This window comes from Hyaena hyaena, unplaced genomic scaffold (genome assembly GCF_003009895.1).
Source record: "Hyaena hyaena isolate Hyena2069 unplaced genomic scaffold, ASM300989v1 scaffold_370, whole genome shotgun sequence".
Lineage (NCBI taxonomy): Eukaryota > Metazoa > Chordata > Mammalia > Carnivora > Hyaenidae > Hyaena > Hyaena hyaena.
In genome coordinates, this window is record NW_024081001.1 from 1,608,235 (window position 1) to 1,626,812 (window position 18,578).

Genomic DNA, 18,578 nt, shown 5'->3' on the forward strand with positions numbered 1-18,578 from the left:
GTCCTCAGTTTGTTTCTCAGTATTCAAGAGTCTCTCATGGTTTGCCTCTCTCCCTTTCCCCCACCATTTCCCCCCTTCTTCTCCCCCATGGTCCTCCGTTAAGTTCCTCCTAATCCTCCTATACGTCCAAACATATGATATTTGTCCTTTTCTGCCTGACTTATTTCACTCAGCATAACACCCTCAGGTCCATCCTGTGTTGTTACACACGGCCAGATTTCATTCTTTCTCATTGCCATGTAGTATTCCATTGTATAGATAAACCACATCTTCTTGATCCATTGGTCAGTTGATGGACACTTAGGCTTTTTCCATGTTTTAGCTATTGTTGAGAGTGCTGCTATGAACATTGGGGTACATGTGCTCCTATGCATCAGCATTTCTGTAGGGGGATTATATATTTTAATGAGAATCAAAATTTCACAAAATATTGGCTTTGCCAACTTTTGGCCAGTGATTTTCTACTATGCTGAAATTATACCAATTATTTTTGATGCTGCCTTTGGATACTACCCTGCTTAACATGCTGTAATGGCTGCCAAATGTTTGTCCATCACTTGACCTTCAGGGTCCTTCAAAGTACTCCACATAAGCTAGCTTTCTACCATTAATATTTTTACTCTAACTGCATTCATTACTGTCCTGAAAGTTGGGACCTGATGTCTAAAATGCTCTTTCCCATCCTCTTTACCTGCTCAAGTCTTATCCACTAATTTACATGGGAGGAATTCAGTTTCAGACCTCTTTACATCTTCTACAGTAACTGTTATGTAGCTCTTGGTAGTAGAGTCACAAAGCCATGGACACTTAGTGCATGAACAGTCTTAGGGATTATCTTTTTTAATTTCTCAATTTTCAATTTTTTTCTTTTATTTATTTTTTTATTTAAAAATTTTTTTATAAATAGTTTATTGTCAAGTTGGTTTCCATATAACACCCAGTGCTCATCCCCACAAGTGCCCTCCTCAATTTTCAAATTTAAAAGATAATTATTGAAAAGGTTGTCACGAATATAGTAGCAAATCACTACCATAGTGATGGGTACAGAACTCACAGTGTTCTTTATTCTCTGCACAACTTTTTTCTTCTGCTTCAGCCTAAGATCTTGATTTCCTGTCTCTCTTTTTCCCTCGGCTTGCCAGACCCGTCAAAGTCATGACAGAGGATTGGGTGCACTTAACATCCAATATGGCAAACGCTGTCTTGAAATTTAGCAGCAGATCTCACAAATACAAGCAAAAAGTGAACTTAGATATTGCAGAACCAAAGACGACAAAATGGGACGGTGGTTGATGGGAGCATGTATTATCTTTGAAATTTTAGGACCTGTGTTTCTTTATGGAATCTCAAAATATACTGGAATAACACATCTCTTGGGAAGGGACATGGTGTATGGGGGTGATGGACAGTTGGGAGAAGCGAAATTGGAAAGAGGTTTTTTCAAACTTCATTTAAGAGGTGGAGAAAGTGACCAATGACAACATAACTCGTGGTTTTGTGTAAATATGGTCAGCTCTAGAAAAAAATCATCTTACATTATGATGCCTATACATCACCCACTACTTCTTTCTAATAGTGCTGGTGACATGATTAAGTGAACCCTCTTCACAAAGACATGCCTCAGCCTCGGCTTAATGAGGATATATGAGCGGGGTACACCTGGTCTGGGGAATCTCACTATTCTGTAAATCAGGTAGGCAGGGGAGCGGATTTCTCTTATTTGAAGAATTCCAATAACAAAGACAAAAATATATGAATTATGAATGTGAATGCTTATAAAGTGATTTGGGAACCCTGGAATTTCCCACAATCCCCTCAAAGACACTAGGCTCACAGAGTCCAGTTCTGCATTCATAAATCTCAATAAATCTCTTCTCTCCCTTGAGCCTCTTTGAACTCCAGATCTGGCGGACCCAGAACTGGGTTCTTGGGCTTTCTCTATACTGGCCTTCCTGCTGTATCCATAGTTTAAGAGGTTTAAGAGGTAAATACTGGTCTCCCGTCTATGTGCTCAAAACACCTTCTCCTCCCTGCAGCTGGGGTATAGGGTGAGACAGGGAGATGGTTAAAATGTTTTTACAGTAAGATTAAAATGTCAGATGGTCTCCAGCATTAATGCTCTGGCGATTTTGTCTTGAGTAATCTAAGCAAATCTCTAGACGTTGGCTTTTTAGACTGATTGGGAGATTTTTCTGGAGGCCTTCCCATAAATGAATCCCTTTTAATTTATTCCATTAGGTGTATGATAGCACCTAGATGTATCTAAACCCAGCACTATCTGCCCCCTCCCAATCTGACAGTCCCACAGGAGCAAGTGGTGGGAGCCACTTCTCTGCCTGGTGGTGTTCATCCTCCCTTGGGGGTTATTCTCTTTCAGCAGCTGCTGGTGGAAATTAGGAGAGGTATTCAATTGAAGGAAGCTTCAGGAACCTTACAAAAAGATGAGAAAAGCCAGCATGGGTTGTTTCCCTCCTTATTCACATCCTTCAATCTCTTTCTGTTGTTCATTTTTCCTCCCCTAGGAAAGGAGATTGAGCTGGGACCTGGCTTGGAAAACAGGTGCTGCTGCCTGGTCCCAAGCAGGGTCCCCTCATCCAGCCAGCTCCTTCTTTGTCCAAACCTTTCCACCCAGGCACTGTCTTTTTGGTAACCCCTACTGTTTCTATCCTCAGCCTCAGTTTCTTCTCAGATCCTTTTCTTCTTGATGATGATGCTTTTTAGGATGGGAAGGCTATTGGATCATGCTACTCCTGCTTTCCAGTCACCATGGCATGGTGCACCAGGGTGGAACCCACTGGTTGGGGGACCAGCACCTCTGACCTGGGTGCCTATGACTAGACCATAAACACCATCTGAAACTGTGTGGCATTAGTGTTGCTCACTCAGGGAGCTCTAGAACCCAGCACAGTGCTTGCATCTCGGAGGCCTCCTTCCAGTTATTACTGATTGAACTGTTGACCCCTGTCCTCCCCATGACTCTGCTTCCTGGATGTGGCCTGGCTTTCTTCTCTGCTTGACAGCTGTAGCCCTGTACCTCTCTTCTTGCTGGTTCTTTCCTTCTCCAGCTGCTTTTTCTTTCTTTCCCATTTTCTGCCCAGTTTCTGTTTAATCCTCTGGTTTCCTCTGTAATAGTGTTTCACTATCTTTTTCTCCCTGCCGCATCATCTGGGATCTAACACTGTAGTTTTTCTCATCATCTTTCATAGGAAAAGCCAGATTTTTTAATTACTCACATGAACGCAGAGGCTCCTATTTCTCTTGACTCCATAAGCTTCTTGTGTTCCTCAACACCCCCTGTCCAGACTCTGCTTCAAAGGGATCAAACTGCTCCCAGCTTAAATGTCTGAGACCCTCACCCCACAGGTCAGATCATTCCTTGGTCATTCCTCAGGTCATAACCTGCCTGGGTAAAGTCTTGAGCTTTGGAAAATCCTCAAGTCCCTAGGGACTCTTTCCTTCACTGAGTTTCCTTCCATTATTTGGTCCTGTTACAGAATTTCTGATTCTTGTCTTTTGGGGACCCTCCAAACATCTTGGTCAACTAAAACTTGGCCAGATGAGTGCATCCCTGAACACCACTAACATCTTCACCCTTGAAGTGAATGTTCAGAATCCACTGTTGAGGCCTCTAGATTTCAAGGGGAAAGTAAAGCTAATGGTTTCAAATGACACCAATTAAGGCTCATCACTCAATGTCCTCTCCGTTGGGAACACGTGACCTTTCATTTCTGATCCAGGCTTCACATGTAAGCTTATGATAGGGGACACTGAGAGCCACTGAAGTGAAGTCTTGGCCACTTATAGCCATATCTTAGGTACAAAGTTACAGCAATGTTTTCTCTCAATGCCCCCAACACAAGAGAAAACCAATTTTTTCTGCCAATGTTGGTCTCCTTAATGAGTGTTCTGCCAGTACAGTTCACTCTAAAAGGTAGCGAGGATACAAATGGAGTTCTCAAATTCCAAAGCAGTGCTGGTAATTAGAAGGTTCCTCTGCTGTTCAACTCCCTCAGAATCAGAGTGATATGGTATGGAAGCAGAAAGCTGTGAGTCAGTCTTCTCCATTTTAACCTTCCAGCTTCCACACTTTGTTTCACCCACCTGAAAACCTGACATCTATCTTAATGACAACTTCAAGAGACACTGGGTTATGATAAGCCCTAATTAGCTGGAGTCACAGAACACCAGAATGTAGGGACTGGCAGAAACTTAGAGCCTCACCAGCACTGCCTTCCCTCCATAACAGTTGAAGACAGTAAGGCTGAGGAAAGGAATGGTTCCTACGATATCACCCGCTCATTTGTGGTTCCGCCAGGCCTAGACCCAGACTCAGCTCTGCATCACCCAGCACCTGGTTTTGTGTGCCATTTAGCAGCCCCACCATGGCAGGGGAGTATGAATGGCAGTTAGGTCCAGCTATTGTCATGTCATTGTCTTTCAGAGACAATGAGAAGCAAAGTGGAGGAGAGCAGCACTATCAATAACTATAGCATTTAAGAACTGGTAGGTACTGTTCAGACACTGGACAAAAGCACAGTGGGCAATGATCTTGGAATAGCCCATCTATAGGGTGTCACATTCTGAAACTTGGAGCTTAGATGAATCCAATTAAAAAACTGTGGACTCCAGGGGTGCCTGGGTGGCTCAGTCAGTTAAGCATCCAACTCTTGGTTTCAGCTCAGGTCAGGATCTCATGGTTTGTGAGTTTGAGTCTCACATCAGGCTCTGTGCTGACAACGTGGAACCTTCTTGACATTCTCTCGGCCTCCTTCTCTCTCTGTCCCTCCCCCCCTTGCTCTCTCTGCCTCTCATTCAAAAATAAATAAATAAACTTAAAAAACAAACAAGCAAACTGTGGACTCCAAAAGAAGAAGCTAATATTATGTGACTATGGGAAAAATGGACCCTTAATTGTTTTTCCTCGGCCAACCAGTGGTCTGTCTGTGAGTGTGGTACCAGTCTAATGTGACTGGTATGCATCCAATGAACAGAGGAGAAATCCAAGCTGTCCTACAAAGAGGTGGCCAGCTCCCCAGGCCAGGATGTTTCAGTGCCAAGCCACATTCAGGCCAGATCACTTGGCATCTTCTTACCAAGAAGCAAACTCTGCCCCATTGAACAAAACCCCAGGGAAAAGCCATAGGAATCAGAGGGTAAGCATAGGCCCACGTTTCTTATCATCCCTGAAATCTACCAGATGCCTCTGTGTTGAGCTCCCCATTTGGCTGTCACAGTGACATGCCTGAGCCCTCCTGAGGTTCATCCAGGGTCCACCTTTGGGCAGTCCTCAGCCAGACAAGAGTCTAGGTTCTCCACCTAGAATGATGGCCAGAATATCTAACAATGCTGGCCAGATTTGAGCTCTCAAACTTCAGATTCATGGATAGACCTCCCACGACGTGAAAATACAAGTCTGTGTACCTTAGAGATTCATTTTCCTGAGAAGAGGATTCAGCTTCCACTGGCTTCTCACTGTGGTCCCGGGGACACAAAAGTTTGTGAAGCCTGGCTCCCAGCTCCTGAGAACAAGCTGTACCTCTGTCTGGTGCACCTCACCAAGCTCAGTTCTCCCAATGACAGCATCAAGCTTACAAACGAGGCAGGACAATGTTAGTTCAACGCCTCTTTAGAAGGACCTGCTCTTTTCTTCTATTTACCTGAGGCTTGAAATAGTACAGTTCTGGGCTTGCGTGTGTTTGGGAGCTCCTTTTAGAGAGTTAAGATGTCAAGTCTTTTATGAGCTTTCTGGCAGGAAGCTGGGATAGCAGTCATGCAGAGGAAGGCTGGGAAGTGTGGCAGGGTGCAGTGAGTAGGGGGAAGGAGGCACACCATGTGCTGGGTACACTTGGAACATCATGGAACAGGAGAAACCTGGGGCACTACAGAGACTGCACAGTGCAGATGGTGGTGCTGGCCCTTTTCCCCTTCCTCAGGGACTGGGGTACATTAGCCTCCAGTTTCCAATGTCAAGAACCACTGCTTCTTCCAGCCCAGGCAAGGAAAGAGGTCACCCGGGAGACATTCTCTCATACCTCACAGTTCTGCAAGTGGGAGACACTTTTTTTAAAAAGTTTATTTATTTATTTGGAGGGAGAGAGAAAGCACGAGTTGGGGAAAGGCAGAGAGAGAGGGATTCTTTAGATCCGATGCTCAGAGCAGGCCTGATGGAGGTGAAATTTAAGTTTTGTTCTCAAGGATGAGAAACGACTGAGTGTTCTAGGCAGAGAGAAGAGCTGACACAAAGGTCCTGAGGCAGAAAAGCGCTCCATATGTTCCAAGCATGGGAAGAAGGTAAGTGCATCCCAAGGAGAGAGAATCTAAACAGGCTCCACAAGGTCAGCACAGAGCCTGGTGCAGGGCTTGATTCCACAAACTGAGATCATGATCTGAGCCGAAATGGAGAGTTGGACGCTTAACTGACTGAGCTACCCAGGTGCCCCAATTGGGAGACAGTTTTTATGGGACCCTTCTGGCTGGCCAAATGTGGTTCTGCAGAACTAGGGATTTTACTCTGGAAGAGTCCAAGCTGCTCAAAGCAAAGCTCTACAAAAGGTTTCTCTTGCCAGTTGTCAAAGCCCCAACCAGTATTTCTCCTTTTAGAAAGGGGACCGGGTCTTCCAGAACACATGGTTTGGTCCCAACACCTACGATAACTCGGGGGAGAAGACCTAGTGCCCAGCTGTGTTAGACCCACCGCACACAAGATCATCTTGTGTGCTGTGTTTCCTTTTGAAATGTATCAATAATTCAAATGCTTTCAAAAGCCAGAAAGACTTTTTCCTCCTTTACTTAACCAAACAGAACTTGATTTGGGAAAATGCTAGCAGTTAAGCCATCATGTTCTTTTTTTTTTTTAATATTTTTATTTATTTCTAGGAGAGAGAGAGAGAGACAGCGTGAGCAGGGGAGGGTCAGAGAGAGAGGGAGTCACAGACTGAAACAGGCTCCAGGCTCTGAGCTGGCAGTCAGCACAGAGCCCGACGCGGGGCCCGAACCCACGAACCACGAGATCATGACCTAAGCGAAAGTCGGACACTTAACCGACTAAGCCACCCAGGCACCCCAGCCATCGTGTTCTTTTACAGGTTGTTTCCTTAAAAGTGCTCTCCTTTCATGAACTGGTTTATTTCTCAAATGTTGCCACGTTCATTAGGGTCACCATTGTTTGATGTCTTCCATTTGAAACATCTTATCATCTCTACACAAAAAGCTTTCTCTAACCACCCAGTCTAAAGAAGAGCGGTCCTCAACCTGGCGTGGTTTCTTTCTTTTGTGGCACATGTCGTGGTTTGTAAGTTCTCAAAAATTTTTTTTCTTGTGATGAAGACTTTTCAGATTTACTCTCTTAGCACCTTTCAAGTCTGCAATACAGTGTTATTAACTGTAGTCACATGCTGTCTGTTGCAGCCTCTGACTTGTTTTATAACTGGAAGGGTGTACATTTTGACCCCCTTCACCCATTTCACCCACCCCCATCCTACGTGTGTTCTTTGCTTGTCTTATCCTTTAGAGCACACGATAATCCCTATGGCGGCAGGGGCCCAGGCTGTTCTTGCTGGAGTGCAAGTTCATCGTCTGTTTCAGTGTCTGAAAGGAGGATGTGTATTTGTCTCTTACATTCCAACCAGTCACCAAGGCTCACTGATGTTTTCCTATGAAACACCTTTAAGACTCACCTTTGCCTTCCACACCCATCCCAGCACCCCTGCACTGTGGAGGCAGAGCATGAAGGGTTTCTTCCCTTCCTGCCTTGATCACTGTTAAGCCAACAGTGCCCAACTCATTGCCCTGCAGCCTTGTCGGGATGGTGCCACCTTCCCACTCAGAAAGCAAGGGAGTTCAGGACCAGGGACCAAGAAGGCTCAGATCATTGTTTAGAGCTGGGTGAGTCACTCTCCCTTCCTGAGCCTTGGTCTCCACATCTGTAAAATGAAAGGTTTGCACCAGGTCATCGTTACCGCCCCCTTGGCCCCTATCATTCACCTCTAGGAAAACTGAAATGGTCAAAAGTGAGCATTAGTCCCATGTCAAGTGAGATGATTAAGGCACCCTGAGAGGGATGGCCAGAAGGGAGGAGGGTAGCCTGGAAGGGAGGGAGCCCAAGGTTTTGGGTTAGGTTTTGAAGAGGACATACTAATGTCCTTCCTGGAGATTTATGTCTAAGCTAGAAGGGAAGAAGGGCTGAGAAAAGACATACAAGAGCTGTGGTCATGAGGTACACCTGTGAAGGACACATGCAACCCTGAGGCCCGGCAACACTGAGTTACACAGAGCAGGAACAGCATTTGTTCTTTGGCACGGAGCATGGCATGAGCCGGCTGCTGGCAGCCAGGGCTCCTGTGCCCCTTGGTAATATGGGGGCTGCTGAGTGGCTATGATGCTGGTCATCTGGTCATCTCCAAGGGGATGGGACAGGAAGAGAAGAAACTGCTGGAAGCCATGAGAAAAATTTTTCACAAAGAACTAAAAGGACAGGAGGATTTTCAAGGAGCTCAGTAATACAGTTAAGGGAACCTCATCATGGTGAGATTGGTCAGGATGTGTGTCATGAATCTTTGCATTGCTCATAAGGTCAAATTCAAGCTTGTCGCCTGGCACTCAAGGCCCTTCATCATTTGGTGTCACCAGCTTTGCACAACCTCCTCACCCATTACTCATTCATGTAACAAATGATGCACTTGGCACCCTCAATGAGAGAGCCTTTTGTAGACACTGGGGCTACAACAGTAAGGTTCCTGTTCTTGGAGTTTACGTTCTGTGAGTACTTCCAATAAATGTTCGGGAAATTGAATTGTTAATTCCCAACACCAAGGCTTTCCTTTTGCTATGGTAGACTGTTTGCTGTAACTTGGTTAATCCATCAAGGTGATTATGGCCTCAGCTCACATGGCTCTCCCCTTCACTCTCCTGCTCCCCTCTCAGTGACTGTCCCCCTTCTCTCCCTCCATTCCAACTGGAATCCATTCTGATAGTCTAACTTCAAAGCTGTGTTCAAACCCCAGCTCATCCATGAACCCTTCCCACATGGCAGTCTATCTTGTCTTCTCCCCCATTCCCCCTCGGCAACTGGACCTCAGCATTTTTCTGTAGCACTCTTCACCATCTTCCATACTTTCTTCTCTGCCCACCCCCCTGCCCCGCAGCGTTTCTTGAACATAAACTCCCTGAGGTGCAGAGTTGTTGTCTTTCCATTTCGCTGCTGCTTCCCTAATGCCTATGACAGTCTATGGCATACAGTAAGCCATGATGAACACTGCTGCATGAGTGGCACGTTCAATCCTTACAGTTCGAGTCCCACTAAACACACAGCCCACATCTTATCCCTTACTTACATCTCCCTCAGGGATGAACACAATTCTCAGTAAATATCTGCTGCATCAGGGAATGACATTTGTTGATGGGAGAAAACGGCATTTTGAATAAAACTCCGGCTTCAATTGCTTACAGCTAGAAATATGTTTCCATGGAGAAAGAGGGATGATCTTAACTCACATTCCAACCCTTTATCTTCCCGATCTGTGAGACCCTCAGATTTACGTGAAAACAAAACCATTCTACAAACAATGTTATACAGCTAAGTCTCAGGCACTTCATGAAATTATTACTTCTAGTACTTATAAAGAGATTTTATAGGGTCTCGTAGGAAAGGTCAAAGCCTGTAATTACGAGGCTGTCAGCGGCAGCTTCTCATATCTGTGGGTTGCAAATCCAAGGCCAAATGCCACAAATCTGAAGCGGGGACATGAATGACCCAAATCGGTCACCCAGGGAGGAAGCACGGGAGTTTCTCAGAATGATGTCCCTTCACATTCAGCTGAACGGCTAAGGCAGGTTTCATCCCGGAGTCTTGCCAGGAGGACAAGGGCAAGCTGGCTGGCGCTCTTCTAGTAAGAGGTAAACAGGCGAGCAGGCAGATGGACTTTTGGTTCTGGACTGCTTGTAAGGATGCCAAATCCAAGTTCTCTGGACAATTCCCTACTTGGAAATGACATACCAGGTCCTCTCACTGGCTCACCCAGAGGCATGTCCCCTGATCCTATGGCCATCCTCCAGGGGTATCAGCTAGCTCTGTTTAAGGCAGAATCTGAATAATACTTTGATCTCCATTCCTAGCTCTGGCATCCCCCTCCCACCCCTGTCCAAATTAAGCTAGGATTGGGGGTTGCCTGTGGACCCTTGTTACCTCTCTCCAGCGCTAGGCTCCAGCTGGACCAGACCAGCTGAGTATGTCACTTCCACCAAAACAGGTGGTATTCAAGCTGACATAACATACATGCATAGGCATTTTTTTAATGTTTTTTTTTTTTTTAATTTCTAGGAGAGAGAGAGAGAGAGACAGCGTGAGCAGGGGAGGGTCAGAGAGAGAGGGAGTCACAGACTGAAACAGGCTCCAGGCTCCGAGCTGGCAGTCAGCACAGAGCCCGACGCGGGGCTCGAACCCACGAACCGCGAAATCATGACCTAAGCGAAAGTCGGACACCTAACTGACTAAGCCCCCAGGTGTCCCAATGCATAGGCATTTTAATAGCTTGTTTTCAAAATATACAGTGCCTTTTTGGAAGCCATAATATGGCTTCTAAATACAGCTGGGCAAACCAATTTTAAAATGCAAAAGGGATCAGAAAATTTTTCTCTTTAATTTAAAAAGGCGATAGAGGGGCCCTGAGTGGCTCATTTGGTTATGTGTCTGACTCTTGGATTTGGCTCGAATCATGATTTAGGGACATGAATTCAAGCTCTGCACTGGGCTCTGTGCTGATAGTATGAAGCCTGCTTGGGATTCTCTGTCCCCCTCTCTCTCTGCCCCTTCCCTGCTCACTTTCTCTATCTCTCTCTCTAAAAATAAATAAATAAACTTTAAAAAACAAAAAATAAAAAAGGCAATAGAGTATGGCACTGTTTTAATTACAGACATCTTTGAAACCAAGAGTTGACCATGCTTCTGTCTTTCATAATAGAGGCAATATTGAAAAATCTCAGTTTTGCTGGCTGCGGACAACCTCACTCTTTTTAAACTTAGGCAAACCTTCTGTAGTCTCAACTGAGAACTCTCTGACATTCAAACAGGGAAGAAAGCTGTCGGGGAAGCTTAACCATTTCCATGGCTTCAATTTCCTTCTTTGCCTTGATGACTGTCAAATCTCTATCCTAGTCCACCTCTGGCTCCTGAGCTCCAGTTCTGCATGCACAACTATAACCGGACATCTTTCCTGATGTTTCCGAATAATTTCATCCTTAACATAACCCAACGGACCCCACTCTCTCTCCCCAAACCTGCTCTTTCTCCTCTGCTCCATCCATCTTCAGTAGATGGCACTCTATCCCCGAAGTTGTCCCCCCTGGAAACCCACCATCACCCTCTACCTTTCAGTCTCCCATTCCTCTGTGACATTCCTTAGTCTCCCAGCCCAGACGACTGAATCTTCTTTCTCCTTGTCACCATCCATCCTAGTTCAGGCCACCATCATCTCCAGGTAGGACCATATGTCAGCTCCAGGTAGGACCAATTTCCAGGCTTACCTCCTTCCAACCCACTGCCCACACTGTAGCCAGAGAGATTCTAGGAAAGCAAACTTGATTGTATCTTCCTTGATCAAATCATTTCAAGGACTCTTCACTGAGTTCAAGGTTAAGTTCAAATTCTGTACTAGCACTTATGAAGTCCAGAGGTTTGGAAGACTCTGCTACATACCAAGTTAATAGAGATGGTGACCCAAGTGCCCATTCAAAGGCTCTACCTAGTATTCCAGAAAAGTAGAAAATTATAACCCACAGGAGTTGAACCGACTGATACAGTATCGTTAGTTCACTAGGACGTGGTTTGGGGTCATAGGGGCTGATATATCATTGATTAATTATTAAAAATTAATAAATAAGTGCCAACCAGAAGAAACCATATCAACTAATAAGTCTTCCTAAGGCCAGAGAATAGAAACCACTCATGAATTTCTAACTGTGTCAGTGGTAGTGATGACAGGGCTTCAGAAAGTCCTGCAAGATTCCTGAGTCAGGAATAAAGATGCCTGAAAAATAAGGAAAATGGTGAAGAAAAGCCAAAGGCAGGGGCAAGTGCATTTGTGGCAGTCTGAAAGTGTTGGAGACCGGCTCCGGCCGGGCTCCAGGGGTCCCTGAAGGATGGATGGTGTCGGCGAGGGAGGGATGAGAGAGGCCTGAGAGTCTTTCTGGTCACCAGGCAGGCATCTCCTCTCTGACTGGGGCTCAACTTTATTTTATCATTAAGTGTTTGGGGGATGGCACAGAAGTGGCATTTGCCTTAGACAATGATTTCTGATAACAAACTTCTTTGATATGTAAGAATTTCCCAGAACATAGATTTGTAGAAGACTCATGCATAATCTTTATCTATAGTGATTGAGGTGGGGGATTTAAATGCGTATCCTATGGGGAAGGAAGGCATCTTTAGCATACCAGACAAAGTTTTCAGCATAAAAAGGGTGAAGTTACTTCTTTGTGGGCAGGGGTCAATAGCTTGTTTGTTTAAGGTGGAAGTATCAAGAAAAACAGGTCTTTCAGGAAACACCTTTGCTCCCATAATCACAAAAGAAGAAGTTCCTCAGTAGGTTCCTTCACAGGGTGCAATCAGCATATTCAAAGCCAGAAAATGCTCCAAGCAGAAACAAGTGGGTGGGGGTGGATATCTGTCCTTAACTCTAAATTAGGCTCTTTGTCTCAGGGCCAGACTCAATTGTAACTCTGTGTTCTTAGCCCCCTTTATTATGTAAGTCTTGGATCAGCAAGGCCCAGAGGAAGAGCCTTTTGGTTTTGTTTGTTTGTTTGTTTGTTTGTTTTACAAATAGTTTGCTGTCAAGTTGGCTTCCATATACCACCCAGTGCTCATCCCCACAAATGTCCTCCTCAATGCCCATCTTCCTCCTACCTCCCCGACACACATCAGTCCTTAGTTTGTTCTCAGCATTCAAGAGTAGGAAGAGCCTTTGACAATCATCCACAATGCTTTCATCTGAAGTCTCTTTTGAAAAGGCAGGAATATGCTTTTCCTTATGAGCAATTTGTGTGGGGAATATCGGTCTGATCTGGAATATTGTGAGGCCTGATCAATAGCAGCAGCCTCACTTCCAACATGAGCCAGTAGTAGCAGAAGGAGATACCAGTTTTCGTTTCTCATGGCAGGAGCTGTATAAGTGCTGCCATTTCCTCACTGTGACTGTCATCCAGCGAGGCCGGTGCGGCTCCCAGCATGAAAGAAACCGGTCCCTGCTGTGTGTTGTGATGTTCTGTTACCAAAAACAGTCCCATTTCTCGGGAAGGGCTGTGCCCCACTTTCATGATTCCCCTCTGAAATGCCTACGCGGTATTTGTTCCGATTAGGTGATGAATTCAGAACACATCTGATAAGTACAAACAATATTTTCTGGATGTGTTGCTTGGACCCATAACCTTCCTAAGCGCCTCCAGCACAGCCGGGCTCACTCCCTGGGCAAGTGTTAAAGCCACAGGACTTTTGCGTAGCTGTAGTTGTCAATTTGTCTTTCATTCACAGACAAATTTTCACGGGAAGAGAGGAAAGCTTCCATAGTCTGTCAAAATGAAAATAATGATACTTGGGGTTGCCTGGGTGGCTCAGTGGAGTAAGAGTCTGATTCTTGGTTTTAGCTCAGGTCACTATCTCACAGTTCGTGAGTTCGAGCCCCATGTTGGCCTCTGTGCTGACAGAGTGGGGCCTGCTTGGGATTCTCTCTCCTCCTCTGCCTCTCTGCCCCTCCCTTACTTGTGCTGTCTCTCTCTCAAAAAATAAATAAATAAACATTAAAAAAGAAAAGAAAAGAATGACACTCATTGTTTTTGTATATTCCTGTTTGATTCTGGTGGGTAGAGGTTAGCTCCATGTCATGCCTCAAGATAAGTATTAGTGTCGGCAAATGGATGGCACAGAAACGTGTTTGAACTTGTGGTCCCTGGCAGGCTTCCGCTTTCCTAATTTGTTTTTTTTTTTTTATAAGGTGTATATTTATCTAGGAATAAATAAAGAGGGGTCCGCTAGGGGCAAAGAGGCCAACTCGGAGACTAGGACATTGGTCCGGCTTAGACTTCTGACCGATGGCTAGAAGCTGTAGGAAGTCAGATGCGGGCTGCCCCAGAAGTTGTTCTTCCTCTCAACGAAAGTATCTCAGAGTACCCATCCCTGAGGTATCACACTGGGAATTCACACATCCTAAAGCATCCTATGAAGATATTCCTTAAGGTATGGTCTAAATCCAAAGTTTTAGAACCCCCTAAGGAAGCTAACACTACCGGGAAAGAAAAGTTGGTTGTTCTGAATGTCTTGCTTTCTTTCCAATATTGCAATAAAGACATTGTGCACTAGAAGCATTTTAAGAGGTCCACACATATAAGGATATGGACATGTCACTGGATCTGATGAATGATTTGCGTAGCATGACTTACCTTTTTCTGTGAGGGGGACGAGTACCTATATTTCAATAATTCCTAAATTTTATTCACTAACTACTTGGGATCCAATATACACGCTTTGATCTAAATTGTCGGTGAAGTCATTTATAGCCACCTCATATGAACTCTGGAGGCACTGAAAGCCCCAAACTGACATCTGGATTATAAATGGATAAGGATGTAAACATGGGGAAAGGGTAGGAAACTTGCTCAGGGTTACAGAGCTGGTAAGTGGGAGGAATGGACTAATAATTCTGGTCTTCACTTCAAAAATCTTCCTATTATTAATCAATTAAAACTTTCAATTGCAAGAGTAGACATATCTCCAATTATTTGGGATCTCTCAGAGAACTGCCTCTAAAAAATATGGACACTTTCACGGTTAATATCTGCAGCTAGCATTTGGATATCAAATGTATAGTTTGAGTTCTTGTTCATTTATTGAGCTCATGATCCATGTATGCATTTCTACCTAGATATCTATAGGGCTTTGACATTAATGTATGTAAAATGACACACTCTGACCTGTTTGTCTTCTAGCATTCCCTTTCTCTAGAAATGATTATTATTATTCACTCACGTGTTTGTGACAAAATCTTGGCAGTCAACCCAAATACCTTGTTCTTGATATCTCCAGTAGATTATACCACCTAAAACTGCCCAACCCTTTCCCATATCTCTGTGTCCACTGTCATGGCCTAATCTGTCACCTGTAAGAGCCCTCTCATTGGTCTCCTGCATGCATGCATAATCCTCTCTTTTCTCTAGGATGATCTTTATGAAATGCAACTCCAATTCAGTAACATCTGTGCTTTTATGTCTCAAATACTTCCCAGTGCTCTTAGATAAAATCTAAAATCACTAACATGGTTCACCAAGTCCAGATCGGGGTCTTCTTTCCCTTTTCTGTCCTGTCTTGCATACTTTCCTTGACTCCTCCTCTAATCATTCTGATCTTCTCTTGATTTATGGAATGCTTCTCTGCCCCAGGACCTTTGCACTTGCTGTTCCCTTTGCATGGAATATTATCTCCATTTCCACCCCCTTTGTGGAATTCCTCTTGTAATTCCTCTTCATCCTTCCGGTCTTTGCCTAAATTCCAGTTCATCAGGAAAGCTATCTATGATCTCTTTCTATACATCCACATATCCTAGCTTACAGGATAAGTTCTCTTGTCAAATGCTACCAAATCATCATATGCTTTTCATTCATTGTACCTGTCACAGCTGTTTTTGTAAGATTAAATGTGTATTGATTTTCTTAATGTCTCTCCCTATACATATAACTTTCATCAAGATAGGAATTGTACTTGATGCTTTGCAGGTGCTTAGTAAATATCTGTTCATGAATAAAATTGACATTCATTGAACTCTCACTATAGGCCAGACATCATGCAAGTTTTTTCACAAACATTATCCCATTTAATTCCCCTATACAGCCATATGTGAATATATTATCAACCTCATTTTACAGATAAAGAAACTAAAGCTTAAGGAGTATAACTGAAAACTAAGAAATGTCTGAGCTCAGATTCAAATCCAGACTTGTTGGATGCCAAAGCCCATGCTTTTAACCTTCAGATTATGTTAGAGTCAGTCTGTGTTTTACTGGCTTTATAGTGAAAATAGTGCACAGTGTTACAGTACTCAAAGTTCAGTACAAAAACAATCATCTGAGTGGTGAAGAAAATTAATCACACGTTTCATGTACTATTTTTCAGAAAGCAGAGAAATGTATAACCCAAATCATTAAAATAGAAATCAATTCTTTTTTAAATTAAAAAAATGTTTATTTACTTTTGAGAGAAAGAGAGAGGCAGAATGTGGGGGGGGGGGGGCAAAGAGAGAAGGAGATGCAGAATCTGAAGCAGGCTTCAGGCTCTGAGCTGTCAGCACAGAGCCCAATGCAGAGCTCGAACCTGTGGATCGTGAGATTATGACCTGAACCAAAGTCAGACGCTTAACCTACTGAGCCACCCAGGTGCCCCAAAATAGAAATCAATTCTTGAGTGTTAATAATTTTGTTTGTTCAGGATAGACACAGTTGGACACATGCAAAACCATGAACACTATATTCTGTCAAAGAAGCTTTTGACAAAACTCTATTAATAAAGTTTGCTTAAAAACAATCAGGTAAGACTAGGTCAGAAGGTATGACTTATCACTTGTAAAAAGACCCTAGACAAAGCCCAGGGCTACAAGAACTGAGCTCTGTAATCCTTTAACACAGAGTCCAGGGAAGTGAAGAAGAGGAAATGAAAATAGTTACAATCTACCTTGCTGCATAAAAATATCGATTCCTGCCACAGGCTTTTGCCACTTTGTGTTCCCCAGGAAGGAAATCCTGACAGTTCACATACAAGTCCACTTATCAGAGCAAGTTTTTTCCCTTCTCTGTGCCTCAGTTCCCACATACTTGTGGGCACGGAGCCTGGTCATAAGCATTCATCATATCTGAGCCCTTTCTTCTTTCCTGTGTATCAACTCTGCATCGTTCAGGGTATCCTGCTTATTCACTAGTCTTCATCTTGTCTATTTTTAACCTACAGGGATACTTTTCAATGGCAGAAACCAGACGTTCTGACTGTGAGGAGTATGTCTTTGTATTGAGATGCGCCTGGAATTTCTGTTCTGGCTCTAAGACTCAGGCCACCCTGTGAGCCCTCTTAGACAGCCTGTGGGCTCCATTATCACCTTAAACCATGACCAGCCAGGCTGCTCTGAGGTCCCCAAGTACTTCGAGTACTTTATTCAGTGTGCTGGGGAAAAGGTACATTCATGCTGACATACGTTCACATTTCTTGGACAGCCTGTTGCCCAATACTTCTTTTTGGCTACACAAAAGAAAGGTAATTTTGTTCATCTGAAGGTTTTCTTGGACTAGGTTGAGTCCTATTAGGCAAATGATGGGTGTTTATCCAAGGTGTGCTATGTCCAGACTGGAGCTAGGGTCACATATTAATTATATCGCATTTCTCTCTGGCACTCTTTCCTTGTGAAAGGACATTTGGCCTTTCTGTTTCTTGCTTTTGTCTGTCGTAGATGAAAAGGCTCCTAGGAGTCAGATATGGTTTGGTTCTGTTTTTAACGGTTTTATTTTTTTAATCTTTATTTATTTTTGAGAGTGAGACAGAGAGGGACAGAGTGTGAGCAGAGGAGAGGCAGTCACAGAATCTGAAACAGGCCCCAGGCTCTAAGTTGTCAGCACAGAGCCTGATGTGGGGCTTGAACCCACGAACTGTGAGATCATAACCTGAGACAAAGTCAGACGCTTAACCGACTGTGCCACCCAGGTGCCCCTGTTTTTAAAGTTTTAAGGCTTTTAAAATTTCATGGGATCATAATACCTCCAAGAGCTCTCTAGGACACCATGAGGGGGATGGTGGCGGTGCTAAGAGAAATGACCATAATAACAGATGCAAATTATTGATCATGTTCAAGTTTCTCACTTTGTATTAAGTGCATTACCTCATGCTTTGCCTTATCACACCATGTAAGGTATAGACTGTTTCTCCCCATTTTACAGATGAGGAAACTGAGACGTAAGAAATTTAATGACTTGCCAAAGAACAATCAGCCCATGAAGCCAAGTTCTAACCCACCTGTGCCCGGGTCTGGATCCTGCATGCCACCCCCTAATACTGAATTTGCTGTGAATCTGCACCACCCGCTGTCTTGTTTCTCTGCTGCTAAGCAATACTGAGTGCTGACCACTAAATTCCCACAGGCAAAATGAGATTTAGACAACAAAAATGAAGCCGCATTGAATCCATTAATCAGAAATTTCTAGAAACTTCTTAACATAAACATTTATAGTCACTTTCGTTTTGGATTGGTTTATCTGTGTTTAGAAGCTAAAATAGTTTGTAAAAGATCACAGTGGGGCAACCTGGGTGACTCAGTTGGTTGAGTGTCTGACATTAGCTCAGGTCGTGATCTCGTGGTTCGTGAGTTTGAGTCCTGCATCGGACTCTGTGCTGACAGCTCAGAGCCTGGAGCCTGTTTTGGATTCTGTGTCTCCCTCTCTCTCTACCCCTCCACACTCATGCTTCTCTCTCTCTCTCTTTCTCTCTCTCAAAATAAACACTAAAAATATTTTTTTTAATAATTAAAAAGAAAAATTAAAAAAAGTAAAAGATCATAGCA

The 18,578-nt window shown here is 44.0% G+C and overlaps 1 protein-coding gene across 1 annotated transcript in view; it reads right to left on the minus strand.

Annotated features, from left to right (window-relative positions):
* Positions 1-18,578, minus strand: part of ADRA1A (adrenoceptor alpha 1A) — a 104,233-nt gene that overhangs the window by 1,315 nt on the left and 84,340 nt on the right. The gene's annotated exons all lie outside the window — the stretch shown is intronic.